General features: G+C 45.7%; 1 protein-coding gene across 1 annotated transcript in view; it reads left to right on the top strand.

Moving 5' to 3' along the window:
• The window catches only part of LOC148108128 (focal adhesion kinase 1-like), a 51,065-nt gene that overhangs the window by 3,683 nt on the left and 22,122 nt on the right, over window positions 1–25,260 (top strand). The window contains exon 2 of the mRNA XM_087853835.1: window positions 1,103–1,200. The gene's annotated coding sequence lies outside the window, so the exon portion shown is untranslated. The remainder of the gene's footprint in view (window positions 1–1,102; window positions 1,201–25,260) is intronic.

The raw sequence follows: 25,260 nt of genomic DNA, 5'->3' as shown, positions 1-25,260 counted from the left end.
TTCCCCGGCTCCTCTGTATTTGAGGCTATGCCTTCTTTACCCCCGTTCTGTCTACACTGCTGCTGCCACTTCTGGTCTTCTAGGACACTGCTGTGCAAGTGGAAGTGGTTCCCGTGTGTTCCACTGCTGAATTAGGACCTGGCTTTCTTGGGCCTGCTGCCTCCTTTACTCTACTTCAGTCTGTTATAGTTTCTGTCTCCTCCAGGTTTCTTCTTTTTACTTTTTTGTTTGGGTCTCAATCTTCCATGTTAGAAGATTTCCTCAGTACTTCAAAAATCTTGGCTTTTTTCTCCTTTCAGTTCTCCCTGTGCTGTTTCAAACATTTTTTAAAAAGATTTTATTTATTTACTTATTTGAGGGAGTGAGTGTGTGCACACGGGAGAGAGCAGAGAGCACAAACGGGGAGGGGCAGAGGGAGAGGGAGAAGCAGACTCCCTGTTGAGCAGGGAGCCTGACCTGGGGCTCCATCCCAGGACCCTGGGATCATGACCTGAGCTGAAGGCAGATGCTTAACAGACTGAGCCACCCTGGCACCCCTGTTTAGAACATTTTTAAAAAATATCTCTGTAGTATAGTTTTGATGGAAGGCAGTGGAACAGATGTCTATACTCTGTCATTGTATCGTGCACTTATTAGCCAACCACACCCTGTTAATTTATGATTTTTGATATGTTTGAATAGTTTCCAGTTGCTTCACATGTATTTCTTTTTTTTTTTTTTTTTTTAAGATTTTATTTATTTATTTGAAAGAGAGAGACAGCCAGTGAGAGAGGAAACACAGGCAGGGGGAGTGGGAGAGGAAAAAGCAGGCTCCCAGCATAGGAGCCTGATGTGGGGCTCGATCCCAGGACTCTGGGATCACGCCCTGAGCCGAGGGCACACGCTTAACGACTGAGCCACCCAGGTGCTCCTTCCTGTGTGTTTCTTAAGTAGAAATAGGTTTGAAGACAGGGACGTGGTGCCCTCTTCTCACCCCTCATCCCAGGCGTTGCCCAGTAGGCTTGCGTAGGAGGTGATGGAACTGGCTGAGGGGTGAGTTCAGTAGAGCTTCAAGAAGTGAAAGGAAGGGGGTTTTAATGCGCATGTTGTCTCTCCTTGTCAGGTTCTCTGAGGACTATGGAAAGAGGAAAGAGAAACCGGGAGCATTTCCTTTAAACCCACGTTTGATTTCTTCACAGAGTTACCGTGGCCTTCAGAACTGTGAGTATAATTCTCTTGCTACATTTGTGTTTTGGTTTTTCCTTTTGTTTTGATTTTTCTTTCATCTGTCTTAAGGTTTCTTTGACATATACTAGAAACAAATAAAAGCTAGTTGATTTTGCAGAGTAGGTGAGGGAAGAAATATTAGTTGTTTAGTGCCTTTTATGTGTGGAGAGAGGCAGGCAGGATGACAGTCCTGTCCCTGATAGTTGTGACAGTAGCAGCATGTGCCCTAGAAGAGTGGCCCAACAGGGTCAGCACTGGGCCATCCAGCTCCTAGGTGAGTCTCTGGCAGTAATCCCCTGAATGAGGCTACCCTTTGCCCCTGTTTCACATTTGCATAACTGAAACAGAGGTTAAAGGTTACTAAGTTAGTAAAAAGCAAAGCTGGGATTCAGACTCAGTCTGGCTTTGGAGCCTGTGCTTTTTACTTGTGTTTTATTCTTATGGGCTCTGGATTCAGATGTTGGCTTGGCTGCTTACTTACTAACTTCACTAACTACCGAAACCTAGTTTTCTCTCCATGCGAACTCTTCACTGACTACTTAAACCTAGCCCTTTCCTCTGACAAAGGGTGCTCTCCCAGGGTTGTGGTGAAGATGCCATAAGAAATGTGAAATGTGCTCAGCATTCACAAATGTTAGCAATTGCTATTTGGTGGCAGTTCCCCCACTTTAATGAGAGGAAAACTAAGCCCCAGAGATTGGGTTATTTGTGATTTGTTAATTTGTAACCTTGGCACTTGTGCTGCACTCCACAGTTGGGAGGTTATAGAATTGAGATTCTATTCCAGTTTGTCTTATTTCCAAAGACTGCTCTTTCTGGTAGGCCTAGTGGTAAATCGAGGACAGATCGTTGATAGAAGATTCATCAATCTGTCTTGTGGTATTAGCATTGGTAAGATTTTCGCAATACATTGCTTTGGTGTAAAAGCCCCATAAACTTAGACTTCATGGATTCAGAATTCAGAATCATTTATAATTACGTTGAATTTGACTTTGGCATTGTGTTTGTCTTAGGTGTCCAAGGGGCAGGACCCTGGATTGTTTTTCCATTTCCTTCTGGGGGTCAGTTCACTTTCCTCCTTTGTTCTCTTTTCTCCCCCAAACCCACTTTTGTTTCTGCCAGGATTAGGTATTAGGGAAGGGAAGGAAAATTGTGTCACGAAGTTTCAGTTTCCAAGTAAGGCCTGGAAGTCTTGCTCCTTTTCTCTGATTCCTTCTACCCTTTCTTGGCTATGAGAGGCACCTGTTCTGTGTGCTGTGCCAGGTGTGACTCTGCTGTCTTTTGGAGAAGGCCATGCCCAGCTGTTTACATCCCTTGTCTCCTCCCCAGCCTCCCTGCACATTTCGATGTTTCTTCCTGTAACAGTGGGCTATATTTATTGGGTACAAGTCTGTTTCTGCATCTTTAAGGGCAAAGATTTTGTTATTTCGTTTCTGCATGTTTTCTGCTTGACCCATGGGTAGTTTTCACTAAAGGCTGGATGAAGTAGTGTTTAATGCTTGCCACAAAATAAGTTCTCTTTTCTTAGTGGATCCAAACAAGAGGGAGAATATCAAGTATAACTTTTCATCAGCATTAGCTATTAAAAATCGTTCGTCATGTAGAGCCCAAGACAGTTTCATATTTAGCAGAAATTACACAAAATTTTTCTTCTTAATGTGATGTGCAGCGGAACGAAGGCCTGACAGGGAACTGAGAGCCCCGTTCTTGGCTCACTGGAACTTTGAGCACCGGGATATAATCTGCTGCTTCTAGTTTGGCGCTCCCCTCCCCTCCACCCCTGTTTGAAAATATGTAAACCCAGGAAAATAACCTTATAACCAGTGTTTCTATAATTGTTTCCCCCAATTCTGGACAACTGGTGAGGCCACACGAGTAAGCCTGGCTTTGTACAGCATCGACTTAATGGTGTTCCTGTGAGATCCGGGGCCCTTGATGTACCTGAGGGCCCTGGTCCACTTGAGCCCCTGCAGGATGGATCAGGTTCTTGGTTCTTGATTTGTTTTGGGGTGTTGCATTCTTAAGGCAGAACTTGGGATGGAGGTGTTTTACAATCAGAATTCTAGGAAAGCAAAGTAACGTTTTGGAGGAGTTGAATTGCTGGGATATGTATGGAGATTATTTTCAGGGTTAATGGGGTGTGGGGAGGCAGTAGACAGAAAGGAAGGTTGCCCGGAGACCCATCTGAAACCCCCCCATTTGATGAATAAAGATAGGTTATTTAGCGTCAGGGCAGCTAAGAACAATTGACATAGATTGAACTGTGAGGTTCTGGGGCTGTTTGTCGAAACAAAGAGTTGCTAGGGTAAGGCGGTGCTGGCTGTCGGCTCCGGAGGGCAGCTGTCCCTCCCTCAGTGTTGAGCCCTGAGATTCGGCTGAGGTTTGAAAGGCTAGTGTGTTGGGAATAGACACTGGTGGTGGGGGTTGGAGGGTGGGGGAGAGTAGAGGACAACCAGGAGGTTATCGGCACGCTGTTCAGGGAACCAGGTGAGCAGCAGCGGAGGCTGGGATTGGAGCAGGAAAACTGGAGGTGGTGAGAAGCAGTTGGGCCTTGGATGTATTTCAAAGGTAGAAGCAGTAGGATTTGCTGACAGATTGGATAAGGGGTGTGAGGACAAAGGGAGGAGTTGAGTTGACTAGAAGGCTCTTGGCCTGGGCAACTAGATGGGGGGAAGGCTGTGGGTGGAACTTGGTTTAGAGGGGCAGATGGGGAGCTCACTGTAGGCATTTTAAGTTTGTGATTCTGTTAGGGATCCAAGTAGAGATGTCATGTAGGCAGTTGTAAATAGGCATTTGGAGCTTGGAAGAGAAGTCTGAGCTGGAAGTGGCCATGAAAACGCAGTGACGGTCTGTGGTCACCGAGGGAGTGAGCACAGAGAAGACAAGCAAGCCTGAGCCTCGGGTCACTCTGCCATCAAGTGCTCAAGGACGAACATGAGCAGTGTTTGGCACAGAGCAGGTGTGAAGAAGACCACAAGCACTGGCACCATGGGAAGAAGGGAAGAAGTGTCCAGGAGGAGGATGTGATCAACTCTCTGAAGTGTCAGGAAAGGTCATGATGAGGACTGAGGTTTGGCCTTCGGGTTTGGCGACTTGGAGGACACTCTGGCAAGTGCTCGGCGCAGTGTGGGGGCGTGGTCAGAATGAAAGCCCGCCTGGACGGTGGTGTGAAGGGGGAGAGGGTAGTGAGACAGATTGCATCTGGGTGACTTAGGTCCAGGGTGTACGGTCATCCTCACACTTACCATCTGGGTGCTGAGCAACGCAGCCGGGTCCCTGAGGTCCGTGGTGGTGTCTTCATGTCACGGGCGGGGAAAGGTCAGGTTCAGAGCTTACAGTAGCTTTCTCAAGAGTACGGAGCCGGCAGGCTGACGCCAGGTCTCAGGCCATGCACGCTGTCCTCAGCTGCCCTGCGTCCTGAGGGTGGAGAGACACTGTTGAAGGGGAAAGGGGGTAGCGTGGTTGTAAAATTGTAGGAAAACACTTATGTCCTGCTGGAAGTGCTTCTGTTAGAGATTCTGTTTCTTTTTCTTACTTAGAAATTTCACTTCTATCAGAGGGTGGTACGTGCATGTGTTCAAAAGTAAAACAGTGTTGAATGGTTCATGCAGAACCCAGCGGGCTGCTGTCCTGCCTCCACCATCCGCCTCCCAGAGCTGCCTGGAATCCTGCTTATCTGTTTCTTGTAGCATTTCTGTCCACGGTTCCCAGCAATATCTATGTAGAGGCAGGGCCATCGATGCGTCACTTTTAGAAAAAGTTACATTTTGAACTCCCATCTTTCCCCACATAGTTGTAGCACAATTTTTGTTTAGAACCATAATTTGGCGAATTGTTTTGACTTTGTTAATGTTGCTCACTATTGAGCTGGTGAATGTAGCATGATTATATTCCCTTTTAGTTCAACTTTTTGTTTTCCTGTTTTCTTGAGCTTAACAGTTGCCACTTTTTTTTTTTCCTGTTTGCTTGATATTCTTAAGAGTTCTCACTCTCCCTGACAGTAAGGCCTCTTAATAAAATTTGCCATCTGCTCATGTGTATTCCTTCTGTCTTCACCCCCAGGGACATCTGTTTTCTTGCATGCTGGACAGGTTACTCTCCCATGGTAGCAGGGTTGAGGTGCGTAGGGCAGATCCTGCAGGAGCAGGCGAGACCAGGTAGAGAATCCTGATGGGGAAGACAGTGATGGGGAGCTCAGAGGGAGGGGGACGGTGTCCTCCTGAGAGAGCAGGTCCGGGCATGGTGAGTGGGGCTCGCGGTAGTTGGGGAAAGGCATTCCAGGTGGAGAAGGTGAGAAAAAGCAGAGCGGGACGAGATCGGTTACTTTTTGTTAACCTACAAAGCCTGTATTGTGGCGCCTCGCTAGGTGGTACATGTTAACTTAGTTACTGACTCTTCCTTTAAGACCTTTAAATAGATTTCTATGGAAAATGTGAAATTCAGATCGTTAAACATCTGTCATAAATTTTTTATTTTTTGAAAGATTTTATTTTTTAAGTAATCTGTACACCCAATGTGGGGCTCAAACTTACAACCCCGAGGTCAAGAGTCGTACACTCTACTGACTGAGCCAGCCAGGGTCCCCCGTCATAAATTTTAATATTTTCTTAAAACCTGAGCATAGAATATATCATGACACTTAAATCCAAGAGATCATCTTAAACTGTTGATTCCATGTATTTGTTCATGGAAAAATCTTTATGGATATCCCGTCACTGAGGCGGCCTAGGCAGTCATCGTGCAGTGGTGCGAGTTGTAGATTGGTGGTTGAGTCTCTTCCTATAGCAGCACACACCGCATTCTAGCTCTCTCAACAGATGGGCCTCGGTTGGGCTCCCAGGGCCTGATCGCTTCCCTGGGAATTAATCTCCGTGGGCCTCTGCCACTCCTCTGGGATCGTGGCCATCCGGTCTGACAGCTTAAGTTGCTAATTGACTTGTGGGGAAGACAGATTAAAAATACATTTATATGTGAGCGTGTGAATTTATTTTATAATTGTATTTATGTAAATAATCTGGACATCTATACGTTTACAGTAAAAGGTGTTAAATGCTTTCCAGAAGAGTGATGAAGTTTTATGAGTGCCCAGCATGAGGGAACAGCTCGTGGTGCCTGGCACACAGTAGCCCCTCAGTGAGAATGAATGCTGAGCTCCAGTCTGTCCCCCGCTTGCCCTGATGCCAGCGATGTTGTGAGACACTGCCTCCTCTGCACGGGCCTTGCCCTCAGCTCGGCTCTGAAGGGCTCCAGCCTCAGCACTGCCGGCTGGTGCCTCTTCATGCCACCCCCCCCCCCCCCCGTTATGCTTTTGTTTCTCCTTTTCTGCTTGGAACATTCATTCTTTTTAAAGGGGAAACTTTGAGGGTTCTGCCCTAGGGCATGGCTGTGTGTGTGTGTGTGTGTCTGCCTGTCTCCCTCTCTCTCATTTGGACCACAGGGCTGGGCTTTGGCATCTTTGTGCATCAGCTCTGCACACACAGGCTTAGCTGGTAACTCATTCAACTTTCTTTATTTGCTTGTCTCACTTCCTTGGTTGTCAGTTCTCGTGGGCCAGGTTCTAACGTTACTGCTTTTTGAATCCATGTGATCTGACATGTTATCAGCACTCAGTGATTGTTGAGTGAAAATAATCCCGAATTGTTGAAATCTGGGGCATTTTTCTAAAGGAGGTGCTGTTTCATGCCGGTGGAGACGGTGGGGAGAGTCTTCCATACTGTAGGAATTCTGGGGGCAAAGGCACTGGGAAATGAACTTGTGTGTGGAGTGTTTAGGCAAACATGGGCTTTCCTGCTGATTATAGTTGGAGGCTGCGTTAAGGTTCGTGGAGAGAGGTGAGTAGGGAAGGCTTGCTCCTCCGCCCACTGTCTCTAAGGGGTGAGGGCGGGGCTCTTGTAAGCCTTTACCCTGCCCCTAAAGATCTGTGCTCCCCAGGTGTGGTTCCAGCCTTTTTGTCTTATCCCTGTCCACCCACTTGACACTGTTCTCTCTTTTCCTGGGAGGCTCACCCACCATTTGGCTTTGCACACCTTGTCTACCTCTGTCCCCCGCTGCCTGGTCACCAGTGCCTTTCCCCTGTACCTGGGGACACCCTGGAAACCACCAAGCCATTCTAGCTTAGATTCCTAGTGTGTGCTCCTTTCCTTGTCAATCCGAATTGTTGGTAAGCGTCAGTGGAATGTGCTTGCGCCCCCAGCATGTGGTAGGTGTGCAGAAGAGGGGAGTTCGTGTTAAGTAGGCCTTTCTGGTGCTGCAAAGAGGCGGGCTGGGCTAGGGGACTGAACACATGGTGCAGGGTGGAGCACCGCAGTAGGGCAGTGCTTGGACAGAGACGGGAGCACAGCCTGGCCAGCGTGTTCTCCGTGAAGGGCTCACCTTTGCTTCTGAGGTCTTAACCGAGAGAGTACAGTGAGCCCCCTTTCAGCCCTAGTTTGGATATTATTAACATCAACTTCCTCATGCACAGAAATAATATGGTGGGTATTATAATTTGTCTCTCAGATTGTTTCACTTTCCTCATTGTGTTTGGAGAAGAAGCCGCTGGTTTCCCCGTGTTCTTTTCATGTGCAGTTTTAGAGCTTTTCGTTTCACGTAGGACCTTTCGTTTCACGTAGCGCGCGCCAGGAAATGTGTGCACCAGCTGATGCTTTATCGCAGGCTTCCGTCCGTCTGTCATGGCCCCCGCCCCCAGTCTCCTGGTTGAGCAGTAATTATATGAACCCGTAGAGTGTGTCGTCCCCCCGATCACCCTCCTCCCGGCACCACTGTCCCCATCTGTCCCGGCGCCCGCTCCTGCTCGCCCTTCTCACCAGCCGGCACACTCTGGGGTCTACTTGTTTGCGCTGTTTGCTGTCCTGCAGTGAAATGCACCGCCCCCCACCAGGCAAGGAACTGCTCATTCCAGATTAATGCTGCACCCCCAGGGCCTCACACTACTAGACTCCTGTAGTGAGCCGATGAGTAGATTGATGGATTTAGTCACCTTGTCTGCTTGCAGAGACAGAGGTTCACATCACTAGAGGCAGATGAGAAGGGTCATGGAGGTTTTTGTGAAAATTAAAAAAACTTCTTTGTAGTGCCTGAATGGTTAGTGACACTGAGTTTTTAAAGCAGATTTCACAAATCTTTCCTTTCAAATTCATCTGTAATTGTTCAAACTATTAGGAATTTATTGTAAATTTAACAGTTTTCTGTATTTCATAACTTTATCTGTTTTCAGTTAAAGAGAAAAATCCATTTTGAAACAATTATCACTGAGTGGTTTTGTTTTGCCTTTGAGTAATATTTGTATAAATGGTAGTGTGATTGACTGTAGCTCCCAGAGCGGAGGTTTATGTGCCCGTCTACATTATCTTCTTTACCTTCTTCAGATGATACATGTCGGCATTTCTATACCATTCTTCCTGAAAAGTTGTAGAAAATGAGTCCTATTCTAAATGTTGTATAGGAGTTTGATGTTGAAAACCAAGCAGTGGTGGTAAGTTTTTCCTTTGAGCGTGAAGACCAGCGTGCCGTTGGCTTCTTTCCTGTGCTCTGACGCTCCGGAGTGTGTGTCCGTGTCGCCCTCTGCGCACAGTCTGCGGCGGAGTCTTTGGTCAGGGGGCGGTGCTTTGCCAGTGACAGCAGCTTCCGCAGCTGACAGGCTTCGGGTTCCCTTCTGTTTCACCTGGGGCCCTGTCACATCTGTGCATCGATTTGGGCGAACTGGCCTGTGAACAATAGTGTGACTTCTGGTCAACCTGTCCAGGTAGCGAGGTCTGTGAGCTCCCTCAGTTGTGTGCGGTACGTCTCAGTTTGGAGGGCTTCGTGCTGTTCCAACGCTGTTGTAAGGGGCAGCGCTTGGCTTATGTGTGGCAGTGGTTCACCTTGTTCGTTTATCTCGTGGCCTTAATATAAATTCACTTATTGGTTCTGGTGGTTTACTGGAGCAAGTAGAAAATCCAAAGAAATCTATGCTCGTGTAATCTGAAAATAACCTTTTCTGTCCAATCTTTATGTCTTTTATTTCTCTGTCTTGCCCTCTCGCCTTGACCGGCACCTTCATTACAGTGTTCTTGTCATGTGCTGGCCTCAGGGAGCAAGTTCTCAGTGTCGAGTAGGGTTTAGTCCTCGTTTTGTCTTTGTTTTGGTAGAGGTCCTCCGCTGAATGTAAAAATTTTCCTTTTAACTCCTGGTTTTCTGAGAGGTGTTGTGTTTTTGTTTTTGTTTTTAAATCGTGAGAGGGTGTTGCATTTTGTCAAGTGCTTTTTCGGTGTGTATTGAATTGCTTGTAGAAATTTTCTGTTTTATAAAATAATGGGTGAATTACGTTTCGATTGTTGAATCAGCCTTGCATTTCTGAGGTAAATCCCACTTGATCATGTTGTATTATCCTTTTATATATTGTTAGATCGATAGGCAATATTTTGTTTAGGAAATCTGTATCTATTTGCGTGGGGGTATCAATCTGTCATTTTTTTTCTTGTGACCTTTTTGTGGTGCTCTCATTTCAAGTACCGCCATTCTCATAGAACAAGCTGGGAGGTGTCCCCTTACGTTTCCGTTTGCATGACCAGTGTTATGTAAAGTTAGGGACACTAATCTCTCGTGGCAGTACTGGGAGTCTTAGTCCCATTTGGTGGCGAGGTACTAGTCACAAAGGGCTGTAAAGCAGCAACAGGAATGTGTTATGTCTTGTGGAGTTGTATTCCAGGGATGGGGATGCACACACGCATGTATGCGTGTGCTCATGTAGAAAGCCGTGGAGCTCTGCGCTCGGGATTTGTGCATCTCACACGTTAGGCTCCAGTCCAGACTAGCAGAATTGGACCGTGTGTGCAGCCCCCACGCAGCGATGCAGCTCTGGAGGTCTGGCATTGTGCTCAGTTTGGAAAGGGAAGATCAGACGCATCAACACGGTATCTTAAGCCAGGTTCCTAAAGCCCAGGGAAAAGAGTATATATAAAATCTGAGATACGAGATTTTAAATGCTTAAAAATACCCTAATATTACACGTGTAATAAAGTGGTACAGCGTTAAAGGAATTTGTTAGAAAAAAATGCAGACAAAAACTTATAACAGAAAAGGAAACCATTTCCTAGAACCAGGGAGCAAGGAGAAGAATTGAGGCTTGAATGTTGAGGAAGGGGGCCGAGAGCCGCTGGGCAGGGATTCAGGGGATGAAGGGCGGCTCCTGCAGAGTCGGACTGGAGCGGGTGCCAGAGAGGCCCAGTGCTTCCTTCTGTGTGGCTCTGCTGCTGGGAACATCTGATGAGCTTCCGTCAGTGGCTGATGCTGCAGGTGGAAACATTTCAGACCGGAGCTGTGTTTACACCCCCATCGCTTATACTGTAATGTCTCTGTGCGGTGCTGTGAGAGGTGTCAGGATGTTGCCGGAAGAAAGAGCTCTGCAGCAGTCACTTCCACAGGGAGGGTTCCCCTGATTTTCGGACACCTTGCTTTTCAGACTGTAGGTGGTTTCAGTGACCTGCAGATTTTATTTGGATTGCAGCTTGAGACTTTTTCACACAGTCTTGTTTAATGTTATGTAATGAGTTTAGGGGACGTGAATATAAACTTTCCTTATATTTATGTTGGCCAGAAAAATGTTGTATTGAAAGATATACGTAGTCTGTCTTATATTAAAAGCAAACAAACAAAAACCAAGGAAAAAACTTAGGACCTTGTTAAGCAGGATGAGGCCGTATGTTGTATTTCCCCCAAGGTCTGTTTTGTTAACCATTTCAAATTTTTTTAAGAGAAACAAAATACTTCCAGAATATCATATACTAACTTTACTTTTCTACTGTGAAAATCTTACCTATTGTAAAGTTGACAGAATCATTGAGAAGATAATATCAGACTGTCGGGTATTCTGTTTGTTTTAACTTTTATGTAAGATCATGATGGAATGGTGTACTGCTGGTATATTTTCAGTTTAGAAAAATGCATATTGTCTTTTTATAGGGCAAGGTTTAGCGGAAAATTCTTGGAACACTTGTGCTTCATTTGGTCATTGGGTTTAATTACAGATTTCAAACATACCAGATAGTATCATAGTGGGAATGATAGTCTGTTGTTTTCTTTTTTTGACAAGGATTCATAAAGCTTTGAAGTGTGGCAGGAAAGATGCTTTTTAGGGCTATGATGGGACTTTTGAAGTATTAATTAAATGGGGGGGGCCTTTTAGGCTTTCCATTTTGAAAACAATCTTAGCATTTCCCTTTCATCGGCCTAGAGAATTCAGGTTATCCCTCCTAAGCACTGCTGCCGCGGATTGGATGCTGACATCGTCTCTAATATATCTTGGTAATAAGCACTCTACCTTCATTATCTCCTCTAGGATGGTGGGTGTTACTGCTTGTGCTCTGCAGACAAGGAGCCTCTAATAATTTAAGAGTCACTTGTTGGGAGCGGGGGAGGCAGGTATAGTCTTTAACATTAGTAACACGCACTGCTTCTCAGTCGGGATCTTGCTCAGAAGTCACGGCCTCTGGAACCGTCACTGAGACTTGTCTCTTCGGTAGAATTCACAGCCTTCTTCAGTTATAGGCTCAGGGACTAGATTGGGCTCATTCTTTTAAAGGTTTATTTGTGTGATTTAGGTGAAGTTTTAGGTGTCCTATAATCTCTAGGGTGTCTTGCCCATAGAAAGTAAATGGATGGCTCAAGGCAGAGATGCTTTAATAGTCTTGATAATCCAAGGGATGTGCCTGCCTAACCACTGAAAGTCGTCAAAGCCATAATAGTTGAAATGCTATTGTAGTACATTATTTTCCCCATCGTAGGTTGTTAACAGCGTTACTATGGAAATTGCATTCTTTTTTTTTTTTAAGATTTTATTTATTTATTTGACAGAGATAGAGACAGCCAGCGAGAGAGGGAACACAAGCAGGGGGAGCGGGAGAGGAAGAAGCAGGCTCATAGCAGAGGAGCCTGATGTGGGGCTCGATCCCATAATGCCGGGATCACGCCCTGAGCCGAAGGCAGACGCTTAACGCTGTGCCACGCAGGCGCCCCTGGAAATTGCATTCTTGCACTCAAAATTGGGGATTAAGTGAAGTTAGCCACACTTTCTTTCTCTTTGGCTCCCAGAATCCTGTGAGGAGTCTTTTACCTGATCTTAGCAGGAGATGGAAACGTTCTTTTATAAGGGGACTGGTCCAAGAGAAAAGGCAGACTAACGTTCTGGGGTCTCTAGCCAAGCAGCTGATTCTCTGCTCAGCGCAGAGATCATCAGGTCGCCCGCATGTACAGGGCTCCTCGACAACCAGGTGTTTAAAGACAGCGTCTGCAGCACAGCAAGAAGAAACAAGTGGGACAACACCAAACTAAAAATTTCCGTGCAGCAAAGGAAACCATCAACCAAAGGGCAAGAAAAGGGCAGCCTGAAGAATGGGAGAAAATATTTGTAAATCATATATCTAATAAAGGACTAATATTTAAAATATATAAGCAACTCATACAACTCGATACCAAAAAAAAAAGTGTTGAAAAAAATGGGCAGAGGATCTGAGTAGACATTTCTCCAAAGAGGACATCCGGATGGCCAACAGATACGTGAAAATATGCCCAGCATCATTCATCGTCAGGGAAATGCGAATCAAAATGACCGTGAGGTATCACCTCACACCTGTCAGAATGGCTGTGATCACGAAGACGAGAATAACAAGTGTTGCTGAGGATGTGGAGAGAAAGGAGCCCTCATGCACTGCTGGTGGGAATACAAACTGGTGCAGCCACTGTGGAGACAGTATGGAAGTTCCTCAAGAAATTAAAAGTAGAATTAACCATATGATCCAGCTGTTTCACTATGAGGTATTTATCCAAAGAAAGTGAAAATACTAATTTGAACAGATATATGTGTACTACAGGATTATTTCCAATAGCCAAGACATGGAAGCAACCCAAGTGTCCATTAATGAGTGAATAGGTGGAGAAGATTGTGTGTGCGTTCGTACACACACATATAAATACATACCGTGTAGTATTATTCCGCCATTAAAATGAAATCTTGCCATTTGCAAGAACATGGGATGGATTGTGAGGACATTATGCTACATGAAATAAGACTAATCTTTCAGAGAAAGACAAATACCTTGTGATCTCAGTAACGAGTGGAACCAAAAAAACCAAAACAAACGAACAAATAAAACTAGATACAGAGAAAAGAACGGTGGTTGCTCAAGGGGGGCTTGGAGGGGTGGGCGAAATGGGTGAGGGGGTCAAGAGGTACAGAATTCCAGTTATCAATAAGTTGTGGGGCTATAACGTACAGCATGCTCCCTGTAGTTGATAATATTGTAGTGTATACCTGAAAGATGCCGAGAGAGTAAATCTTAAAAACTCTCATCACAAGAAAAAAGTTCTTTTTTTGGGTGACTTTTTATGGTGACAAGTGGTAACTAGACTTGTTATGGTGATCATTTCATATTGTATACAAATGTCAAATCATTACATGTACACCTAATACTAATTTGTTGTATGCCAATTATATTTCGATAAAAAAAATAAAGACAGCCTTTGCTTTCAAAATGTGAAGCCAAAACAGAGAGAGAAAACAGTTTTGAGTAACAAAGAGGAAACCACAAGCAGAAAGAAGCTAAAAGAAGATAAAAAATTTAAATGTCAGTAGAACTGCATCCATGAAAGACCAACAGAATCCTTTTTTTTTTTCTTTTTAGGATTTATTTATTTATTTTTGGGGGGTTGGCAAAGGGAGAGGTGGAGAGAGTCCCAAGCAGACTCTGCTGCTGGGCGCAGAGCCTGACGCAGGGCTCGCTCCGACAGCCCTGAGATCACGACCTGAGCCAAAACCAAGAGTCAGATGCTTTAACCAGCTGCGTCACCCAGGCACCCCTAGAATTCTTTCAAAAAGTGCATTCAAAGAAGAGGAAAATTGAAAGCACCAAAGTAGACATAAACTCAGTAAGAGCAGTGGGAAATAATGTGGAAGATATCTCTCAGAACATGTGTAGGAAAGAAAAATGAGGGAGAAAAGAAAGCAAGTAGGATGAGTTGAGAAGGTCCAACATCCAAATAATAAGAGTTGTAGAAAGAGACAAAAGGATTAAATCATCAAAGATCTGATACAAGGACATTTTCTGGAAGCAAAGGGTAAGGGTTTCCAGATTGCAGGTTCCTGGATACTGAAGCCCCGTGGCTACCCCTTGGGCCTCTCCTCCTCCGCCCTTCCCGTGGCAAGACAGCCTCCTTGCGGCCTTGCGGCACCTGTGCAGCTGTGACGTTCTAACTGTGGAAGGGGTGAGGTCTCTTCCTTTACAACTCTTCCTACTCTTGCCATTTTTTAGTAATATTTATTACAGTTGTAATTAGTCACATGTGTGTATCTCCCTTGACTAGGCTGAGAGCTCTGCAGGGTAGGGTCATATATATATATCCACACATCTGTTCCAGTGCCTAGCCTAGTACTTGGTAAAGTAAGTATTTTCAACTTAACTAATCTAAGGGTGGTGTGGCACATTCATTTGCCCCTGGGGGACAGGCATGGCTGGATGACTACATGAAGCATTGTGGCCATGGAAAAGCGGGCAGTAGCAATAGCATATCCAGCTGACCCTTGGCCCAGGACAGGGGTGTGTGGTAACAACATGATGGGCGAATACCTGTTGCCACTCCACTGTGTGTTGCCACGCAGGAGTGAGACCCGCCAGTGACAGTGTTTTCAAGAGAGGATGGGAATCCAGCAGCAGCAGGGCTTGGCAAGCAAGAGCCCAGTCTTGAGGTAGACTGCCTGGCTGTGAGGCTCATGTAGGAGGCATGTGGCCTTGGGCGGGTCACTTCTCTCTGTTCCCACATGTGGAAGGTGGGGAAAAAGAAGGTCTTTTGCTTTGTTTTGTTTTTAAGATTTTATTTATTTTGTCAGAGAGAGAGAGAACCCAAGCAGGGGGAGGGACAGGCAGAGGGAGAAGCAGGCTCCTTGCCGATGTGGGACTTGATCCCAGAACCCTGGATCATGACCTGAGCCGAAGGCAGACACTTAACTTACTGAGCCACCCAGGCGCCCCCCAAAATAAGGTTATTATGAGGATTAAATTATTTCATTTTTAAGTTTTTAGAACAGTCCTGGCATGGTAATGTTGCATCAACAATTACCTACAGAAACCTCTGGAAGCCCTGAGTCTAGGTGCAAACCTTCCTGTCTCAGGAGCAGCTTTTACCATGATGAGGTCCAGGTCAGTGTTTGTATAGTAGGGAAATTGCTCTTTTATTAGGCACAGCAGTTTAACTCCACATTGGGAGTCTTTGTCATTATGCTGTTTTGCTTTTGCAAAATGCTCGCCAAAGAAAGAACCTATGGAAATATTTTCCCAAAGGTAAATTTACGTCTCTTTCTTAGGAGTACAAAGACTCTGTTATAGCTGTGAAATTATAGGGGTTTTTTGAAAGACTTCAAAGTGCCCCAGTCAGAATATCAGATGCCTCCCCCTTCACCCCCCAGCCTGAGAGCAGATGGGGTCCACCAAGCCTTATTCCGTTTCCCAGAGTTAGCTTCCAGAAGTCCAGCTCCCTGCTCCCCACTCCTTGACTCCAAGCAGGAAGCATCTCTATTCGCATGAGTTCAGGCATGTGGGGCTGTATTGTTCCCAGTAACAAATACCAAACCGAAGTAACTCTTCTGTTTCTTGCTCATCCTCATTTCTCTGACAGTTTCTGCCCCTCTTGTGTTCTATATCTCCATGGAATGGTATCACTTTTCCACTCAGTTACCTGAGCAAGAAAAATGGTTGCTGACTTTCCTTTAATTGTATGTGGGCAATCTAGTCACTCCCTGTCCTCTTGATTTTTTTATAGCTCTCAAATCTTTCCACTTCTTGGGCCATAGTTAGTGCTGTCAGGATTATAACAGAAGCTTTCAGATTGGTCTGTATGGGCTTAATTGCTGCCCAGGTGCAAATCCTAAGACCGTTCAGGCTCCCCACCTGCCTCTGGAGCTGGGCCTTGTCTAGCTTCTCTGCTGTTTGAATTAAAGCCGTGTTGACCTTTGCATTGACTCCCTGGATCACTAACATACACCTGCAGCCATGTCTTTTGTTGGGTGTAACTTTAGACGTACCCATTCTCAAGATCCCGGCTTGGAACTCATATTCTAGGAACTCGACCATGCCCCATGTCTGGGCGGTACCTGTTTTCCCGGCATCACCCCTAACACCATGTTCTTCATGTACTTGTCTGTGCTGGTCTTTCTTATAAGGGCCATAGGGGCAGGGGCTATTTCCTGTGTCCTGCTCTGTCCTGATGACCAGTCTGTCTCTTTCCTAGTATCAGTCTGTCCTGATACCCTGATGCCCAGGAAAGCACCTTATAGTCTACTATAATACGTTTTGGTTGGGGCGAGGGGATGAATGAGTAGGTGGGAAGTAAATAAATACAGTAAAGAAAATTAGAACGTTTCTTTGTTTTGATACAGGTACCTAATGTTGTGGCTCCCAGACAAAACTTGCATAGGGATCTCATGGTAGTTTTGTTGAAGTACAGATTCTTTTTTTTTTTTTTTTTTAAGATTTTATTTATTGGAGAGAGTAAGCGCACAAGCGAGAGCACAAGTAGAGGGGAGAGGCAGAAGCAGCCCGCCGAGCAGGGCACCTGACTCCAGGCTCGATCCCAGGACCCCGGGACCATGACCTGAGCCAAAGGCAGATGTTTCACCAACTGAGCCCCCCCCGAGGCGTCTCTAAAGCACAGACTCTTCTTAAGTAGGTTTGTGGTAGGGCTCTTACAGCCTCTTGATGATAGGATGCCTGTGCTGCTAGTCCGTGGACCGTCCTCGGATTGGCGGGTGTCTAGTGCGGAAGGGAAAGACAGACTGTGAGCCAGCACAGGGAGTCGCAGGGTCTGGGGCAAGTCGTGCAGCCGCTCACTGTCTGCGCCCCCAGATGAGGCTACTCCTGGGAGCTGCCGTGTGGGGTGGGGTTGCAGATCAGACCCTCAGACCGAGCACATCAGTTCCTGCTGCCTGGTGGACAAGTGTTCATGACCAAATGAATCATTGGCATTGGCTTCCTCGTTGTGTATGTAGCACATTCTAGATCACATTGTCTTTGTATATGTTTTTATATTCAATCCGTGTGATAGTCCTGTGAAGTCACTGCTGTCCTGCTGTCAGCACACTGGTGTTCACAACTAGGTTAAATGTCCTGTTGGCATGTTAACCGCATGTTCGTGGAGCTGGATTTGAAGCCAGCCCAGACCTCTGTCTCAGCACCGTGATACCGTAGCCCCTCCTAACTTAATTTTTCACACTAAGTTCTGGAGTTAGTTTTAAGAGACTGAAATGTTAAGATGATGATCCAAGCCCATTAAAAACATTAATTTTTTCTTTGTGAACCACTGGACAGGACTATTTTAATGAACGAATGAATTCAAATACCCAAATGTTCAAGGGGAGTTCCATGGAGAATTTGGAACTTTTTCTCTGCACGACTTCTGGCAAATTCTAGTTGTCCTGCCTCTCTGTTCTTCTTGAGCTCATCAGGCTCTGTTTGGGTTACCGTCCCTGTGCTGCTGTCCAGAAACTGCCCCCTGGCAGAGAGCCAGGTCTCACTCCATCTGTCCCCTCCTTCAGAGGTCATGGTGAGGTGCTGCGTGTGTCGGGGTAAAAGCAGCTGCTTCCCATGTTCTGTGCAGTTTTCTAGCTGCTTATTGAGGAGGGTGGTCCATCCAGACCCTGCTCCTCCCTCATTTTTATGTCTTCGTTTTTCTCTCCTGTGTTGGGAGGGTTAATGTGTACTTGTTAGGATTTGTATCGGGATTACATTAAGTGAGTAATGTATATAAAAAACTGCTTAGGTGGCTAGCACATTGGCAATATTAAGTAAAAGGCTTTTTGTTTTTTATCTTGTAATACTAGACTCAATTTTGCCTTTTTTTTTTTTTTTAAGTAAACACTACCCCCGATGTGGGCCTTGAACTCACAACCCTGAGTTCGAGTCTCATGCTCTACAGATTGAGCCAGCCAGGCGCCCCAGGTTTTTTCTTATTTAGTAGAGGCTGAGTATATACTGTGTTCGAGTACAGTGAGATTTTAGTCATGTATTCAGTGAACATCTGCAAAACCTGACCTGACCTGTTTCCAGTTGGTATATCTGTTGTGTGGCTTTCATGTGCCATGCACAGGGCCAGCAGAAGTCCCTGCCTTCTCTGCAGGTGGGTCCCCATGTCTTCATTCTCCCTTTTCAGCAAAATGCCATGAGTTCCTTGCGTGTCCTGCCTGCACCTCCTTTCTTTATAAGCTCTGTGGAACTCCCTCTCAGCAGGCATTTCCTCCCCCCATCACTGCACTGGGGTGCAGAGAGAGGTTCTTCCTTTGACCAGGTCGTGCGTTTGGCACCTCCTTCCTTGACTTGGTCTCTCAGCCTCTCGGTTTACCTCTTAGCCCACTGGGTGCAGCTTCTTCGTTTCCTCTGGTAACAAGGAGCTTTCCCTGTCTGTCTCTAGACATCACAGAGGGCTAGGCGCTGTTGTCACACCTCTTTCAAGTTGGAAAGTGCTTTCAGGGGAACAGACATGACGCTTCAGCATCTGTAACCGTCCCAGGGCTCAGGGATCCAGTACAGGGCGCATTGCCTAGCAGGGCTCATCACAGGGGATCCAGGAGCCAAGCTTGAACCATTACTAAGAACAGGAGGTAGCAAGGAAGTGGGGGAAGCATGAGAGCCCTGTTAGGGAAGACTGCTCTGGAGTACGGCTGTGGAACATGGCGAGGAGAACGTGGGTGCTTGAAGCCGGTGTAGGCCAAGTGCTCACGCCTGTAGAGAAGAGGTTCCGGAGGAGCACCCTGCCCCCGGCTACAAGCGTGATTTTTCTGCTCTTCGAAGGCCTCGTATTGAGATAGTTTCTTTGTAAGGAAAGTGTTTGGATGCAGTATGCACAATGATAGATACAAGCTCAGAAATGTTGCAGTGCTGGAGGAATTAGTTAATGTACGTTTTCTGCATGGATTTTGAACGCCTGCATTAACTCTGTTTTATTTTACATTTTTAAACATATAATTCAATTATAAAGTAATATTATAGAAAAATACTTTAGCTGTGTTTCTTTTCTCTGGGAGATTTGCAATTAGTAACAAAGATGTGCTCGAGAATGTGTATCATTGATTGATGTGCTCAGTAGAAGTAATTAGGAACCAGGCATGGACCTCCTCAGCCTGGCTTTAAGGGGACAGCCCTTACTGCTGTGATTTCCAGGAAACCTGGGGGTCCTGTCGTGTGACACAGACACACCAATCCAGGCTCCCACCGGCCGTCCACCCGTTCCATCTGGCCATACTTCCTCTATTTCTTTTCATCACGTTAGCTACCATTGATTGAGTGATAAGGAAAAAGATGTCTTCCTGCCTTCTTCTTCCCATTGCCAGTCAGTCGCGGGGAAGCTGCAGTAGGAAGCCCCGTTCCAGGATGTGCCAGATTTCTCTGGCCTTTCCTGCCATAGGTGTGACAAGATGTGCCGCACCCATCAGGGTACACTCTTTTACTCCTAGTGTGGGGACTACAGTAGTTGTGTGTGTGCACACGCATGTGTGCATACTGATGAAAGTGGGCTGCTTCCCCCAGGTCGAGGGTTTCAGGGGCAGAGAACATTGTTAGGTGGGGGTGAAAGGGCTCCCTAGTGTTTAGATGTATGGTGTACCTTAACTGAAAGGACTTCAGAGCCCCAGTGTCACACTGTCACCACCTGGCCATGGAGGAGACTTATGTCCTTGGAACATGCAGCGTCTTTCATCTTAGACTTTTATGTCGCTGTAACCAGGCAAGCACCACCCACCTCTAGCAGTTGAGGTGGAAATGAAATTAAACGAGATGACCTATGTCTTCCTTGCATGTAGAGTCACCCAGGAAGTAGTAATTTTGTTTGTAATGAGTGTTGGCAGTGGCAGACATTTGCCTCCGTTGATTGGACTGTTGGTCTTAGAGCTGGGGTCCAAGTTTGAGTTTTAGGGGATCCATGAACTTTTCAATCATATACAAAATTTTGTGTGTTTTAATGTATATGCATTTTCTCTTGAAAATGTTCATATTTTTCAACAGATTCTCAAAGATCTCTGTCATATGTATGTCAGTACGTGTGTAAAGAACTCCTTTCATAGAAGATGGTGAATGAATGGTAATTTGGTATTTGCAAGCATCATTCATTTTACCTGTTTTGCACAATAACATGTTCATGTACAATTAGAAGAGAGGCCTAGGCAGAAACGTAAAAATCAAGAACAGTTGCCGTTTATGAAATGTGCCCACGTGAATCGTTTCTTTGTTAGGTTGATAATTGTGGCTCAGGCAGTTGATTTTAGCCAGTGCATTTGGCATGGCATGTTGCTTTTGGTCATTTGTCTTCTGGGAAAAATTTTTGTTCTCATTTTGTAAATAAATGTGTGTGTGTGTGTGTGTGTGTGTGTGTGTGTGTGTGTGTACTGTAAAATGCATACATCTTGTGTATCCTGGTATAGGTTTAACTACTACCTTCCATATCAGTGTTTACAACGTCACCAGCCCCAGCAGCCTCCCTCATGGTTCCTTTCAATCAATATCCCTGGGAAGGTGACCAACATTTTGATTTCTGTCACCATGACTCTGTTTTGCCTATTTATCATAATGTCCGTGAAATTCATCCAAGTTGTTGCATGTAGCACTTCCTCATTTTTCATTGCTATATAGTATTCCATTTAAGAATATACCACAGTTTGTTTTATTATTGATGGATGGTTGGGTTGTTTCCAGTTTTGAGCTATGTGAATGGCGCAGCTATGAATACTGCATGCGTCGTCGTCGTCTTTTTTTTTTTTTTTTAAAGATTTTATTTATTTTTGACAGAGACAGCGAGAGAGGGAACACAAGCAGGGGGAGTGGGAGAGGAAGAAGCAGGCTCTTAGCGAAGGAGCCCGATGTGGGGCTCGAACGCAGAACGCTGGGATCATGCCCTGAGCCGAAGGCAGATGCTTAACCGCTGCGGTACCCAGGCGCCCCCTGCATGCGTCTTCTGGTGGCCCTGCGCCTGGGTCTCTCTTCGGCATGTACCTAAGAGTGAAGTGGCTGCTTGTAGTGTGTGTCCCGGTGCTCTCCAGCTGTAGCAGAGATCGTTTCCGACATGCCTGTATCAGATTATAGCCCAGCTACCAGCATAGAAAAGCTCTATTTGCTCCACATCTTTGCCACGCTTATTAGCATTGTTGGTGTTTAAGATTTTGGAGCCATAGAAAAACTATACTTAAAAAAAATAAATTTTATTTTATTTTATTTTTTTTTTTAAAGATTTTATTTATTTATTTGACAGGGATAGAGACAGCCAGTGAGAGAGGGAACATAAGCAGGGGGAGTGGGAGAGGAAGAAGCAGGCTCCTAGCGGAGGAGCCTGATGTGGGGCTCGATCCCATAACGCCAGGATCACGCCCTGAGCCAAAGGCAGACGCGCTTAACCGCTGTGCCACCCAGGCGCCCCCAAAAAAATAAATTTTAAAAATGGAGATAAATTTCACATAACAGAATTTCACATGTGACGTGAAATTCTCCATGTGGTTTTAAGTATACACACAGGGTTGTGCGACCATCGCCGCTGTCCGGCTCCGTCACCCCAAAAAGAGACCCAATACCCATAGCCAGGCACTCCTCATCTCCCTCCCTCCAGCCTCTGGCAAGCACGTACCTGCTTTCTGTCCCCTTGGATTTGCCTCTTCTGGGATTGTCATATAAATGGATCCTACAACATACGGCCTTTTGTCTGGCTTCTTTGACTTATCCCAATGACGTCAAGGTTTATCCATGGTGTAGTGGTACCAGGACTTTGTCCTTGTTATGGCTGAATGCTCTTCTGCTCTGTTGTATGGATAGGCCAGTTTGTTTCAGCATTCATATCACTAAATGTTATTGTTCTGTTAGAATAGAGAAGATGGAAATTATTAAGCAGCACCTTTACATTTGTGTCTTGATCTGACCTCTGGCTGATTGGCTGCAGTTTATCGAAGTTTGCTTGGAGCACATGGATGGCGTCTGAGAGGCAGCCTCAGTTCCCTGCGGGTGCTCCTAGAAACAGTGCAGTGTGCGTGACATGTTCCTCTATTGGGTGACTTCGGCTAGTGGCCTCTTGGGGGCCCTTCTTCTTTAGTTAGGCCACTTCTGGGCCATTTTCCTCATCCTGGTTTCTCCAGACCACCTTTTTATCCATTTCGGTTCCTTTTGTTACTGTAGCGTTAATTGGATCTTAGCTCAGCACAGTGGCTTTGTTACAATATTTAAATATCTAGCTACCTAACACAGAAGAAGATGCTAACACAACAGTCACGAGAAACTGGGGGAACCTTCATTATGGCTGGTTTTCTAGTTCGCTTAAGGCCTGAGAGAAAAAGTCTCTTGGATCAGGTTGGTCCGTCTTGGATAACAAAGTGGACTTTTTTTCCCCCTCGTATCCGTCAGTTATTTCCCCTTTTCTAAATTATTGACCCAGTATACCTGTTGTACAGTTCCGCCTTGGCTATCCAGTGAATGGTCGAGAATGACTATAACATCTAAGCCTGTGAGCCGATGAACTTTTGCTGGTGAGGTGAGCCCTTAGAGCTTGGGCTGGTGTCGTGTTCCGTGGGCCGTAGCTACCGGTAACATGGTCCCGTGCTCTCGGCTGGGAGCTCCTAGCCAGCATAGAGACCCTCCTACAGACCGGGGAACTACAGGTTTTCAGACCCTCCGACCGTTACTAAATACAAGGAACTGCAGAGTTCATTTGATCAGGTATGCTGGGGGCGATCACCTGATTCCACAAAGAATAGTTGGGTGGTTATGTTTTGAGAGGATATACATCTATTGCATGTGATACCTGGCTTTTAACAGTCAGTCTGTAATTAAATTGGTCTCGGTGGGGCATACAGATACCCTGAGAGAATTTAAATAGAGCCATACTAGTGTCGGTGTAGTTCTCTGAGGAAGGCTGCTGGCCCAGACTGTTGATCCTCGGGGTCACGTGTTCTCCCGATTCCTCAGAGTCCCTGAGCTCCGTTGGGGCTCAGGGAAATACCAGTATTGTTGGTTAGTTAGTGGCGCCTGGAGCCTAGTTTAGGTGTCTTGGGGTTAATAATATTCTGGTATCGGAGGTGAAAGGAAATGTGATTCTTAGATTTGGGGTGAAGTACAGTACCATTTGTGTTCCTAGCTTCAGTTCTAAGGTCCTTGTTAGAAAGTTGTAGGGGTAGAGAATCAAATAGACAGTTGGACAGATTGTCCGCTAATGTGCTTGTTTTGGAAAGACAGGGAAAGGGAAAGATAGTAGGAGGGCAGAGAGGACTGGAACGGTCACTGAACTGGTTAGTAGACTGAGCCAACATAAGATAAAGATGTCTAGTATCTGTGAGTTTTGGTAGGGTCAGTTGGGTTATCTGATTGAAGTCCTTCTGGCTTCATTAAATCGAACTGGACAACTGTTTCATGATACCGGAAATAGTAGAAACATAAGACCTGCTTGTTGTGTGTAGGGCCTCCGGGATTCTCCTTTTACCTTCACAGGTGTTAGTACAGGCTTCAGGCTTTAAATGGGAGGACATATGCCTGTTAGAGCCATCAGTGCAGCCACCCGAGCTCACAGAGGTGGCTTCCGTAACATAGCAATCAGAAGTTTAGAAATCCAGGGGCACCTGGGTGGCTCAGATGGTTGAATGTCCAGCCCTTGGTTTCCGCTAAGTTCATGGTCTCATGGGTCATGGGATTGAGCCCGGCAATGAGTCCTGCATCCCTCCTCTTGTTGGGCTCTGCACTCAGCAGGGAGTCTGTGTGAGATCCTCTCTCTCCCTCTGCCCTCTCCCCACCCTGCTCACATGTTTCCCTCCCTCCCCTTCCCTCCCTCTCTCAAATAAATAAATACATCTTTAAAAAAATTTAGGAAATCCAGCACAGGGTATGCCTTAATTATTTTTAATATTCTAAATTGACAAAGCAGTTGTATAGTTTTGGTTTTTGTCAAGTACAAAAAATGAGAAGGGTTTAGCAATGTTAGAAATGTCCAATGTAGAAAGTTACTATAATATTCAGAAAGGAAAAGATCAGTTTTCCATCTGGATCCCAAGATAGAATCTCTTTCATATTTGTTTTAGGTGTGCTAATTGGATCCATGGAAAAGATTATTTCTGATTGTTTCTAGGTTTTCCTCCTTTTATAGATGACAGTGTTGGCCAGTGGCCACCTCTCTGTTTCTGAGTTTAAATATATACAAGTGGGGGCACCTGGGTGGCTCAGTTGGTCTGCCTTCGGCTCAGGTCATGGTCTCCGGGTTTTGGGATAGAGCCTCACATCAGGGTCTGCTTCTGTCTCTCCCCTGTGCCCCTACCCCCTCCTCCTCCCCCTGCTGTGCTCTCTCTCTCTTTCTGTCAAATAAATAAAATTTTTATTTTTTTTAATGATTTGTTTATTTTATTATGTTAGTCACCATACAGTACATCCCCGGTTTCCGATGTAAGGCTCGATGATTCATTAGTTGCTTATAACACCCAGTGCACCATGTAATACGTGCCCTCCTTACTACCCATCACCGGTCTATTCCATTCCCCCACCCCCCTCCCCTCTGAGGCCCTCAGTTTGTTTCTCATATCCATAGTCTCTCATGTTTCATTCCCCCTTCTGATTACCCCCCCTTCCTTTATCCCTTTCTTCCCCTACTGATCATCCTAGTTCTTATGTTCCATAGATGAGAGAAATCATATGATAGTTGTCTTTCTCTGCTTGACTTATTTCACTTAGCATTATCTCCTCCAGTGCCGTCCATGTTGCAGCAAATGTTGAGAACTCGTTCTTTCTGATAGCTGAGTAATATTCCATTGTATATATGGACCACAACTTCTTAATCCAGTCATCGGTTGAAGGGCATCTCGGCTCCTTCCACGATTTAGCTATTGTGGACATTGCTGCTATGAACATTGGGGTGCATATGGCCCTTCTCTTCACTACGTCTGTATCTTTGGTGTAAACACCCAGTAGTGCAATGGCTGGATCATAGGGTAGCTCAATTTTTAACTTTTTAAGGGACCTCCACACTGTTTTCCAGAGTGGCTGTACCAACTTGCATTCCCACCAACAATGTAGGAGGGAT

The sequence above is a fragment of the Ursus americanus genome, chromosome 22, assembly GCF_024610735.1.
Source record: "Ursus americanus isolate L20-20 chromosome 22, mUrsAme1.1.p, whole genome shotgun sequence".
Lineage (NCBI taxonomy): Eukaryota > Metazoa > Chordata > Mammalia > Carnivora > Ursidae > Ursus > Ursus americanus.
This window is presented reverse-complemented; position numbering and strand designations above follow the sequence as displayed.